Source organism: Armigeres subalbatus, chromosome 2 (genome assembly GCF_024139115.2).
Source record: "Armigeres subalbatus isolate Guangzhou_Male chromosome 2, GZ_Asu_2, whole genome shotgun sequence".
Lineage (NCBI taxonomy): Eukaryota > Metazoa > Arthropoda > Insecta > Diptera > Culicidae > Armigeres > Armigeres subalbatus.
The window spans coordinates 25,745,594-25,758,056 of NC_085140.1; the positions used below are offsets into that span (position 1 = coordinate 25,745,594).

The 12,463-nt window shown below is 36.8% G+C and overlaps 1 protein-coding gene across 1 annotated transcript in view; it reads left to right on the forward strand.

Annotated features, from left to right (window-relative positions):
* Window positions 1-9,610: 9,610 nt before the first annotated feature.
* The window catches only part of LOC134218291 (uncharacterized), a 37,219-nt gene continuing 34,366 nt past the window's right edge, over window positions 9,611-12,463 (forward strand). The window contains exon 1 of the mRNA XM_062697226.1: window positions 9,611-10,033. The gene's annotated coding sequence lies outside the window, so the exon portion shown is untranslated. The remainder of the gene's footprint in view (window positions 10,034-12,463) is intronic.

The window sequence follows — 12,463 nt, forward strand, 5'->3', positions numbered from 1 at the left end:
ATGTCCATCAAAACCAAGTACAGGGCTCGATTCCTGTGGTAATTCTGCACCTCTGGACCAATTTTTAAAATAATCTCTAGGAGGAATCTCGAGAAATCTTGATTTGAAGTTTTTATCTAAGGAATTTCAAAAGAATCTATATAAGAATCCAAAAATATCACCAAAAATCCTGCTTAATCCACCTAGATAGATGTCTTTCAATTCTTCTTGAACCTGCCAGTCGGAAGTAACCACCAGCTTTGCAGGGATGCTGTCCGGCATTCTTGAAATATGCCCTGCCCATCGTACCCTTTCAGCTTTAGCTACCTTCTGGGTTCGCCGTAGAGCTGGGCGAGCTCTTGTTTCAAGCTTCGCCGCCACACACCATTCTCTTGCACAACGCCAAAGATGGCCCTAAGCACGCCTTGCAGTTATTAGAACTATAAATATTTACAACTGACTTATCTTACCAAACTGACTTAAGTATGTTTTTATATGGCTAACTTGCTCGAGTTTAGTATAAGTGTTCCTTTCAATGTTTAATAGAATGAAAGGTAAAAATTCATTTTAATTTAGTGTTTATGATCATAATGGAGAGAAGTAACACCAGAGCTCGTGTAGAATAATAGTAGTTAGAAGCTGTTATACTCGATCACAGCACTTATTAACCGATCTTTGCTGCCAAATCTCGTCAAAGTTCTAATCAACGGACTAGAAAAAGCATGTTTGATGTGTAAGCCAAAACCTATTTAGGTACCTCAACAGAACTCAGAAACATGATAATTCAAGATATGGTACTTTGTCGTGAATGGAAGCTGCGGCTTTTTCCAGCTGCTAGCAAAGCCATCAATTGCTTCCTCAAAACCATGCTCGTGTTTCGACTGCAGATTAGAATATTAATTAGAAAATTGTTAATGTTTAAGCAGACTATTGCCGTTATCCGAAAGATCGGGATTCTAGTGAACTCTATGCAATTTGTTGATACCTCATCTGTACTTGGTTCATCCATAAATTTACTCAACATGGCGCTTCTCGAGCAACATCAAAATCGTATTAACAATTCCGAACTAGATGTGTAGTGACGGAGATAAGCAAAGGTTCATTTTGTTTCTTTTTTAAAGTGTTTTTAAAAGACCGATTTACGATTTGGGCGTAACTTATTTTGTAAACAAACATTGGGAGGCGAATTGCTGCTAAAACAAGTATTTCATGAGGAAACCACGGTATGGATACAACAGATTAAGCTTTCCTCTACCAGATAAGGGAAATAGTTTGGAATGAAAACGCTTGCATTCTCCGGAATTCATGCAGCAGTGTTTGTTTACAAAATAAGTTACGCCCAAATCGCAAATCAGTCCCGATATTTCTTCGTCGTAACCGAAAACCCAAAAAATATGCACAAAGCTTGTAATTTTTTTTCTTTCTCTTGTGCATTTTTCCTGATGTTTCCTTGGTTCTCGAGATCTCATTCTATATGCCGAGCTCACTCGTAGCTTTTCCTTACCGCCATCTTTGGAGTCATTACCAGTCCGATGATCCTTTTGCGGGGAAATCTCAGAATATGATGGAGCTTTATCAATTCAATTGTTACAGCATCTGCCGAAGATCTAACCTGTTATATAATGCTAAACAACTACACTTCTTTAAACAAATATTTAAGCTGTAGGTCTTTTCATCAATTTTTTCCATACTCCAATCTTTACTTCTGATGCTCGAATACATTTGTGAATACAATAAAAAAATACAAACTTTAATAATGGCATTCAACAAAGAATCTGCAGTCTGCACGTGAATTCATGAATGGTTTTGAACAGTTTTGAAGATAGCCGGCTTCAAGCCATACAAAAAACATACCTAAGTCAGTTTGGTGAGCTTAATCAGTTGTAAAAATTTATAATTGAAATAAAGGAAACAAATGCAAACTGGTTAAAAACAACTTGGACCACTTTTTGGACGGCTTTGAAGGTATTTTGGGCATATTATTGAATTAAAATATAGATTCTTTTGAAATTTCTCAATACAAAACTTCAAATCAAGATTTCTCGATATTCCTCCTAGGGATTTTTTTAAAAATTGGTCCAAAGGTGCAGAATTACCACAGGAATCGAGCCCTGTACTTGGTTTTGATGAACATTTTTATTTTATAATAACGGTCTACCGGGGCACCATGGAAGGAAGAAGGGAGAAGGACGAAGGAAGAAGTTCTCTGTTCTCAGTTCACAGCTCACTTTTTCTCACTTCTCACTTCCTACTTCTCATTACTCACTATTCACTACTCGTAATCTGAGGTAATTTTTTTAACTTTCGGCCAAACGGCATTCGTCCAAATGGCGTTCGGCCAAACTTCATTCGGCTAAACGACATTCGGCTAAATGGCCTGAAACCCATTACCCGTATTCTTAGTATTAAGTGCATGTCGAATTACTCCATTACTTTTGAGAAGCAATGCAGTATCGGTTTCGAAACAGTTTTTGTTTTCTTTTTTAAGAGTATCATGACAAGGTCCCGCTATTTAGACCCTTCACAGAGAACAATCTCATTGAAGGCTCGCCCTTATCAATTCCTTCTTGAGAAAACAGAACAGTAATACTGTTATTTGGCCATGCATCGGAGCCCTAGCCACATCCTTGCCTTGCTTCTAGGGTATCACCAGTAAAGCTACAAATTCGGGATTTATTTCTATCTACAACACCATTTCTTGCTAAAAATTTTGTTTTGTAACAAGAATTGCCGTGTGTTCTTCTCACTACCATTGTTCACCAGTTCATAAAGAGTTAACACATTTGGTCGATAAACTGGTTCATCCGAAATCACGTAAATAAAGTAATTAAAAAACCCAGATTAATCCACCTAGCGGTGATGGTGCCTTTCTCGTTCGTTCAAAAGGTTTGGAAAAATCTAAAATAACACCAATATGTGAATTGGTCTTATTTTTCATATTTGTTTATATGCATAAAAAAATTCTCGCCAAACGCAATTTGTTGCAAACAAATCGGATGAGCATAAGAGCAAAAAATGGCATTTTATTTTGTAGTTTTAAAATTAGTATTTTCGCCATAACTTTTGACCCAATTGTAAGATCCGGCCAAGTTTCTATAGGAAACAATGGGACAAGATCCTGCGTCGAATGCAATCTGTTGCGAGCGACCTGAGAAGCACACATATTGCACATCAATCACAGTAACTTATATATGACCGGATTCAGTCACAATATGGTTACTGCAATCAGATTTGTTGAACTTGTGTTGCTTGGGAATAGATGAAGTCTATAGACTTATATATGTACATTAGGGCAGTTCAAATTTCAAAAATGTTCGAAAATTCCAACTCCCATATGTTTATTAGCATCATTTTGATAATATAGGAGTCCTGGCAAAATTTCAGGCAATTCGGTGGCCTTTTAGGGGTGGCGCGAAGTCAATTTATGTTTATATGGAAATTTGTATAGGAAAAACTTAAAATTTATTCAAATCCCCCTACAACTCTTAAATCGCGATGAATTCAAATAAACATCCCCAACCTCCATTTTTTGGATCTATTTGAGCTCAACCAGTGGGTAACTCATAAATTTTGATTTTTATTTCCACTGCTACGTTGAGGCTAATCACACCATTTTAGCCATTTATCCCATATTCACACTGTCAATAGAACCGTTCAATCCACTCATAACTAATGTGTTATCCGGAGGTCTCATTTATATAGATTTCAAAAAGGGAGGTTGGGGATGTTTATTTGAATTCATCACGATTTGACAGCGTGTAACATAAACGTGTAACGTAAACGTGTGCACGACTACATTTGATGCTGGGTGCCTTGCGTGGACCCGGCGTGCACGCAGCTCAAAAAAACGCTACGTGGGCATCGGCCCTTAATGCGAGCAAATCGGTTGAGAAAAAGTGCCTGAAAAACGAGTGACATTTTTTTTTAGCGATTTTTCCAGAAAAAAAAATGGTATAACTTTCGATCCCACAGTCCGATATGGCAAATTTTCAATAGGAAACAACGGGACAGGATTCTACGTCGAATGCAATTTGTTGTGAGCAAATCGGTTAACAGTGTTTGGAAACAGTTCTTGTCACGCATATTCATAGCATAGGCCGGGTACATTTAGCAGAAGTTAGTATTGTGCCTTGGAACAAAATGAAAACTTTCGTGATCATTTTTCAAGGCTTCCACAGATCTGAAAAATTTATCCGCAGCACGTGCTATCAATGCTATCAGCAGGTGCTTCAAACCACCACGTTGCGGTAAAATTTTCAAAATTATCAAAGTAGCTTTTTTGCTACAGGTATGTTTTTCTTAGGAGACTATTTGGCGCTTATTTTTGGTTGCGTCGAAAAATAAGCGGATGAGTAGATTTTTTTATGTGCGGTACAATATGTTTGAAAGAATAGAATGCTTAGCCCGATATCTGAACGACGTGAAATTTAGAAGAAAATACCAAATTTGTATTGATAATAAATTTTGTTATTATTCAGTTATCAGGTAATCACATGATTGATAACTAAATATCAAGATGATATTAAGGATATATAATAATAAGGATAACTAATCGTGTTATCAGTTTGATATCATTTCAGTTATCTGCCTTTGCTCGGGTAGATAGGCGTAATGACCCCTACACAAGAAGACCACCTCAAGGTCACGTTTGCGGAAAAGCCACCAGCATCCGAGTACCAACCTCCACTGCGGTATTAGCTCTTTTTTGCAAATTGAATATCTTTCGGATGCTTGATCTGCCCAATCGTCACATCAAAATCGAATAGCTGTGTTACTAAAATCGAATATTCCCAAAATCGAATGTTGCCAAAACTGAATGCTGACAAAATCGAATGGGATCTGGAACAGAAGTGCAAGGTGATTAAGTGTAATTGGGAAGAAAGTAAGCGTAAGGCTTGTTTGCGCCAAAATTTGGACACATAATTCAAAGAATAGAAATAAACTGTAGTTTATTTAATCAGGCACGGCTTTCACTTCAAATGACATCATTCATTTTCGATGCTTCGATGAATGCACGAAAGTTAGTGACATTTGAAATACCCGAGAAATAATATGTGCCAGAAGATCTGGCATCCATCTGTGCATCCTTCTGGTGGTTCGTAAAATCCGTTTTTGTTCCACTTTCCGACGTGCTGGATGTTTTCTAGCAAGCATCGATAAATTAAAAAATGCCATGAGCAGTGTTCATATGAAAACAAAAGGTTTGAAGCCAGTTTCCGGATCAAGAGTCCTGAATTTTAAACTTTATTCATTGGCACAAATGTACGTAAGACTGTGTCTTTTGTAGCGAAAACAATAACGTAATTAGTTACTTTTCATTCTTATCAGTCAAAAAAGTAATATGACAGTTATACACTTTTATTTATGCGGCAGAGGCCGTAAAATTTCTAACACAATTTTTAATAAAGATTTTTCGTACGGTTTTGCGAAAATTCTTACGAATCCACATGTTTATTTCAATATGTGAATCCTCTAAAAAGCTTGTAGGTTATGTTTGGAAGCAGCTTACGTTTTGAATAAAAATTAGAGTGATGTGGCATCTATCCCTTACAATCGGTATAGATGCCGCAATAAAAAAAATCGGGGTGATATGCCGCACCTACATACTATCAGCATTTCAATTAGATATTAATTTTAAGCGGGGAAATCATGTGAATTACGAAGAGCAAGATATTGCATGGGATTAGGAGGGAATGCTGCTCATAAAATCCAGACGTCCTGACATATTTGTTCCTTTCTTAATAACACGCTCCAAAAAAAAAAGATATTTGCACAAGAAACGATTTTGACTTAATCTCTGTCGTTTTATTTTGTTATCGTGCGTGCTCACTACCGAAAACATCACAATAATAAGAAACAGATCAATTTGATCCCCAATCCTTCGTTTTTGATTGTTGTTAATATGGGCACATGTTATGAAGTAAAAGAGCAGATACTCTACTAAAGAAAACCAAGAATGTAAGAACAATGCTTCCAAGAATATAAAGCCATCTAAGAATGTTGAACAAGTTGAAAAAAAGTCGTGGATATAGAAAAAGGATATATGTGCAATTTTTGACGATTTGTGTAAATGATTGTGGGAGAAAAACAATAGAATAGAAGCCTATAAATGACTAAATTCCTCGACTGTGTATTGTTACGGCAAAACATACTTTTGCATATAAACGATAAAGACGGATCCATAAAAAACTGAAAACGATCCATAAATAACATCTGAATGTTCCTTAAAAAGCTACCATAAATCCATAAAATAGTTAATGAGATTCCATAAAGAATAATTTGTCGATCCATAACTAAGCTAAAATTTAGCAATTAATTGGGAAATATGTTCCATTAACATGGTCAAGAAAAACAATACAATTCTTGCTATTTTCCCATGAAAACATGACAAATGATCCACAAATCTTTGGAAAATGATTCATAAAAAACTATATTTTGATCCATAAAACTTCAAATTTGCGCATTTTTTTATCGTGATGACGATCCATAATTTCAGTAATATGATCCATAATTTTAGTCATATGATCCATAATTCTGGCCATAACTTTGTTCAAATGATCCATAGTTTTGATGATATGATCCATAAAATTTGATAAATAATCTATAGATTTTATAAAATGTGTGGATCAATTTCATTGGCCTTCTTTCCAAGCATTATGGATCACATTATCAAAATTTTGGATCATATGACCAAAATTATGGATCATATGGCTGAAATTATGGATCATCATCAGGATATAAATTGCGCAAATTTGGAATTTTATGGATCAATATATAGTTTTTATGTATCATTTTTCAAAGTTTTATGGATCATAAAAATATTCTTTATGGAATCTCTCGAACTATTTTATGGATTTATGGTAGCGTTTTATGGAACATTCAGATGTTATTTATGGATCGTTTTTCATTCTTTTATGGATCGTTTTTCCACATTGAACGGTGCAAAGTAAGGGCTGCCGTATTGTTACACAGTATAAATAAGAAATTGTTCCATGAATGATTATGGTGTTCTGAAAAATATCGATTGTTGTCAGTGGCATTCTGACAAATGAGTTTTGGCAAAACGACCCTTCCCCGTGTAGGTAGTATTGAAGCATATTATGCCTCGACATTGAGCCTAAATATATCTCACTTTTAAGGGGATTGATCATTAACTCGTGTAGGCCCAAGCGAAGAAAGTCAAATTAAAAATGCCACTGTTCATGCTTGAATTTTTCAGCATTGGATCCGTACAGGTTTTTAGTTTCCGGAAACATGTTGTTAGAATCGGAAATGTCCTTGTGGCCGGAAATGAGAAAACTTTCCTCAATTTCACACAAAATGATTGTCCCTATTACCATGCATCATGTATTGGAGCAAATAGTGTTTCGGCAGGTTTGGATTGTGGCCAACCGATTGATTACGGAGCAAGCCGCCGAGGGAAGTGGCCAAAAATAGAACCATTCTGATTCGTGCAACATGAGTGGAGGGATTGAGAGGAGTCATGATGCGAGGGGGACAGTTGAACGAAGTGAGCATTCAGTTCAGTTTTGTGATGTATTTCGCGGGAAGCAGTAGTGCTTCGGAGCTGCTGTGGATCGAGCAGCAGCTGGAGACGGCTGATTCAGATGCAGCCGTCTCCTAAGGATACGACAATGAGTATCAAACTTCATAAATTTCAAAGTACTTTGTGAATATGCTATTTTTGTGTTTAGTTTGAACTCATCTGGTCACTTTTTAGCCGATTCCGGAAGACACTGGGGTCATTAATGGAATTAGTCCGGACCAGACAATATGGGTATATGGCAATACATTTCAAAAGACTTTGCGAATATGCCATTTTTGTTCTAAGTTTCAACTCACCTGGCTACTTTTTAGCCAACTTCGAGAAACCCTGGGACCCATGATAGCGACCAATAATAGAATCAGTCAGGACCAGGCAATGTTTGATTCATACTTCATGAATTGCGAATATGATGGTTTGGTATTATTTTTGGTGACTCTGGAAGTCGCAGGGGATGTGAAATAGTAGCTAGATGAAATCAACCCGGACCGTTTCGAAACACATTCATTCAAAAAATTGATTTATATTTTCCGAATGCACGAAAAGACTAAACATCCGGATCCGCGTCCGTTATGAAACACGTTCAATTACTCACTCAGTCCATGGAGGTACCAATATTGCCTGGTCCAGACTAATTCCATTTTTGTCCGCTATCCCAGATCCCCAGGGACTTCTGGGACAAGCTACAAAAAGGCCAGTTGAATTGAAAACAAATCTCATCTGGTCCCAAAAAATGTCCAATTTGATCGCATTTGACCCAGTGACCTCCGGGATAACTTTTGAATTTGATTTTCTTCACTTGGGCCCTTACGGATTAAGCTAATTACTTCCTCCTACTAAATAAACTCGAGTTTATCCACTGTGCAATGCTTAAACCAATAATAATTTCCACATCACTCCGGGTGTAGCACATTTTTATCGCCTTTTATGTATACAAACTCTATTCGATTGTGATAACATTCAGATTAAGCAATATTAGATCTTGGGAAGTCATTGTTTTTTTTTTTGAATTTTTGAAAATACTTTTCAGCGTTCATAAATCGCGTAAAAAGTGACATGAATACCGAAATCCGCATGGAAATTGTTAAAACGTTCCGAACGTGTTGCCAAAAGTCTAATGGGGTCTGAAGCGCTAAAATCTACTGCTGTTGTTAAAAGATCAAAAAGAATTTCAAAAGTCAAGTAGATTAAAGCTGTATACTTTGAAACACCATTTTTTGTTCAAACAGTAAGTTTGATATGTACCTTCAAATAAACATTCAATTTACACTGATGTGTATGAATGATATTCTACTTGTTGATATGCTTATTGAATACTCCACTGCGTTTAAATCACGTGATATAACAAGCTGATATTGTGCCAGGTTACAAACATCATAACGTCCAGAGCACTCTAGCCTGTTGGCCTATAATAAATAATATAAAAGTAGGTGAATTACTACTACCGTATTGAAAAACGAGCAAAAGCACATCAAAAGCTTCATCATTCATGACACCCCTGATGGAATTGCGGTGAGTCTTGCGCACTAAAGCTTTTGAGATAAAATTGAGAACGAACGAGCTTTGCTATAAAATTGAATGCATGGGTAACGCTCCCGCCACAAGACAACACGTGGACGACCGGGCGCAATAAATACGTTCGGAGAAGACTATATCTACATAGGGACACGGCAGGTATTTCCGTCCATCGTCGTAGGGCCTAAAACCAACGAAAGCAACGTACATTTGCTAGAACTCCACTATAGCAGAACGTTTCTCCTGAGCTTACGATTTGGTACGTATGAGTTTTACAAAAAAGCGTCTCTTTTATTGGTATTCGAGACTATGACGAACAGACGAAAATACCTGCCGTGTCCCTAGTAGATATCTCGTTTTAAGTTCAGTCGATTCCAACATTAAATAATTATTTTCCAATTTATAAGTGTTATTGTTTCTTAAAATAACAATGCAGTTATTTATTTCAATAATGGTAATTAAATGGAAACGAGAGAGTGACAAATTTCGAGAGATTTCGCTGAAAATGAATCATTCGTGATCGTTGAATACTTTGGTGAAATGCGGCTCTCTCGTAGTCTGATGCTTCAGTGTCAAGATCACCGTCGTGCATAATGCACGCAAATTGTTTTTACTGCTACTGATAGGAAGAAAAAAAACTTAATAAATTTCCTCCATTTCAATTTCATACTTATTATCTGTTTGCTGCTAATTGATTGCAAGTACTTATCTTAACGGCTTGTTTGAATTGTTGGCTGCGTGATCAGTGATGAGAACAATAGGTGAATCGTTGCACGACAATTGATCGAGTTTAATTTGTGGGGTTTCAACAGTTGGTATTGGTTGTGTGTTTCGTTGTAACGATCCGTTGTTGGACTGTGCGCTAGTTGAAGAATAATAGATCATGAAGATTCCGATGGTGTTTGAAGTGTGAATTTGGAGCGAAGAACTGTCGCCGCTTTACGCATTCAGTGAAATTGAGGATTATCGTTTGGATAGGAAATCTAATCGTTGAAGGTAAGATGGCATAAAAATAGAAAAAAAATGGATCAGAATAAAGTAAATCTTGGGAGGAAACATCGAGCGATGCACTTCATCTACCGCTGTACATGCTTTGTGGTAATTAATCGCTGCCCTTTGCACCCGTGCTTCACGTTGTGATAGCAGCAATGATCTCCGAGTGCAACGATTGACGGATGATGTGGAGAGTGCAATATGCAGATGTTTTTCGGTTTTTGTGATTTTTCGATAGTGTTGAACAAAAATTATCAGCAAATACTATTGAATTCGAGATTACTTTGCGTGCAAATGTAAAATATCGCTATCGTCGCTACATTAGACGATGAAAAGTGGCATTGTCATGCAGGATGGTAAGCGTCTGAATAAATGTTTCTTTTGGTTAGGTTATTCGTCCCCATGCACTGTTCCAAAGAGGACGAAGCTAAGGAGTGGAAATTTCCGCGAAGAACTGTTTAGACCCATAAAATAACTGGTCACACAAGTTTGTTGCTGCCACAGCCAATTTGTGACTTCAAATCTTTGGTATTTTTTTTTCTTTGTTAGGGATAACACAAATAATTTTGTCAAGTGTCAAACGCAAGGCTAAGGAAGACCACACATTCTACTTTGATTTTAATATGGTGCCATCGATATTGTTTTTTAGGCTGTTTTGCTGACTATTTTTGCAATATTTCAATTTGATCAAGATGATTGTTTGGCCATATGGCCTATGGTCACGACTGGTACACCTTATTTTGCAAAACCATCAAATTTGACATGCCGTAAGATGTGTTTCAAGATGAACACCCTCAGTGAAACTAACTTCCGTGTTCCCGGTAACCCAAGTAACTAATTTCATCAAATATTTTCAAAATGTGCATCTATATGTTTGTTTTGTACAATGATTAGGTTTGACACTGTACAAAATGGGTTTCATGTTCCAATGAAATGATTGTGGGTTCAGATCGACGCTCGTCATTAAAAAAAGACTACAATAATAGTAGGGGAGAACGGTCCAAAAGGCACCACTTAAGCTTTTTCGATGTTTTCGCCCATATAAACAAAAATACCCAGTCATTTCAACGTATAGGTGCAAAATTTACAAACCCAGCTACATTTCACAATGATCTCCTATTCAAAACAATAAGGTTTTCATGACTTTCTAACGCATTTAAAAATGTTTTAAAAATAGGTCTGGGGCAAAACGCCCGAATGGTGGTCTAAAATGACTCAATTGCATGTAAAATGATGATGAACGCATGGTTGTTTGTTATTTCTTAATGGATTGAACTACAATCTTACGGATGTGGTGGAAAAATAGCAAATCGTTAAATTTGAGTGAATATGAAGGGATTTTGCTAAATTTTTCCAATGGAGCTAAATGTTATCCATCATCGAATCATTATGAATTGTAATGGTAATATTCGCTCATAAATGTACTATAACAGATTATATGAGTGATTTTAAGAGTGAGGCCATTTTGCCCCAAGGGTGCATTTTGGACCATTCTCCCCTAGTAATAAATGCGCACCAACACTCCGCTACTCTTCCAACTGACTTAAGGACTTGTCTGGTACTGCTATAGATCTACATTTAAGTACTGCATAAATGTACACTGCAAAATGCACAAACAATCAGAAGGTAGTGTAATTTATACCAGTTCTAAACAATCACATAGTTTCGATCATTGACATGAACCGTCAGTGGCTAATTCTTCTCCTTCTTCTTCTTCTTCTTCTTTTTATTCTTCTTTTTCTTCTTATTGGCATTACATCCCCACACTGGGACAGAGCCGCCTCGCAGCTTAGTGTTCATTAAGTACTTCCACAGTTATTAACTGCGAGGTTTCTAAGCCAGGTTACCATTTTTGCATTCGTATAGGTATCATGAGGCTAACACGATGATACTTTTATGCCCGGGGAAGTCGAGACAATTTCCAGTCCGCAAATTGCCTAGACCGGCAATGGGAATCGAACCCAGCCGCCTTCAGCATGGTCTTGTTTTGTAGCCGCGCGTCTTACCGCACGGCTAAGGAGGGCCCCAGTGGCTAATTTTCATGGGAACCGCTTTTTGGAAATACCTGAAGAATAGCCAATTCCGTTGAAAATTGTTGAAATATCGTCTGTTGTACTAAGTTTGTGAATCTATATATGTATTTATATTTTGTAAAGCATGATGGACATTGTAGAAAAATCACAAAATGAGTGCCAAGGTTGAACAAAAAGTAATTTATTTCTGGGAATATCGGAAAGATTATTTAGAACGAAAGCGATAATATACACAGAAAAAAAAATGAAAAATAAACAGCACGTAAAACTTGACATGCGGAAATTTACGCTATTCTACGCTGAAATGGCCCTCTTCCTAACAATATTGCTTACAACTTGTATGCAATAATGACGATTCACGTCAAATATTGTATACATTTAGGTTATATCCTGCGTGGAA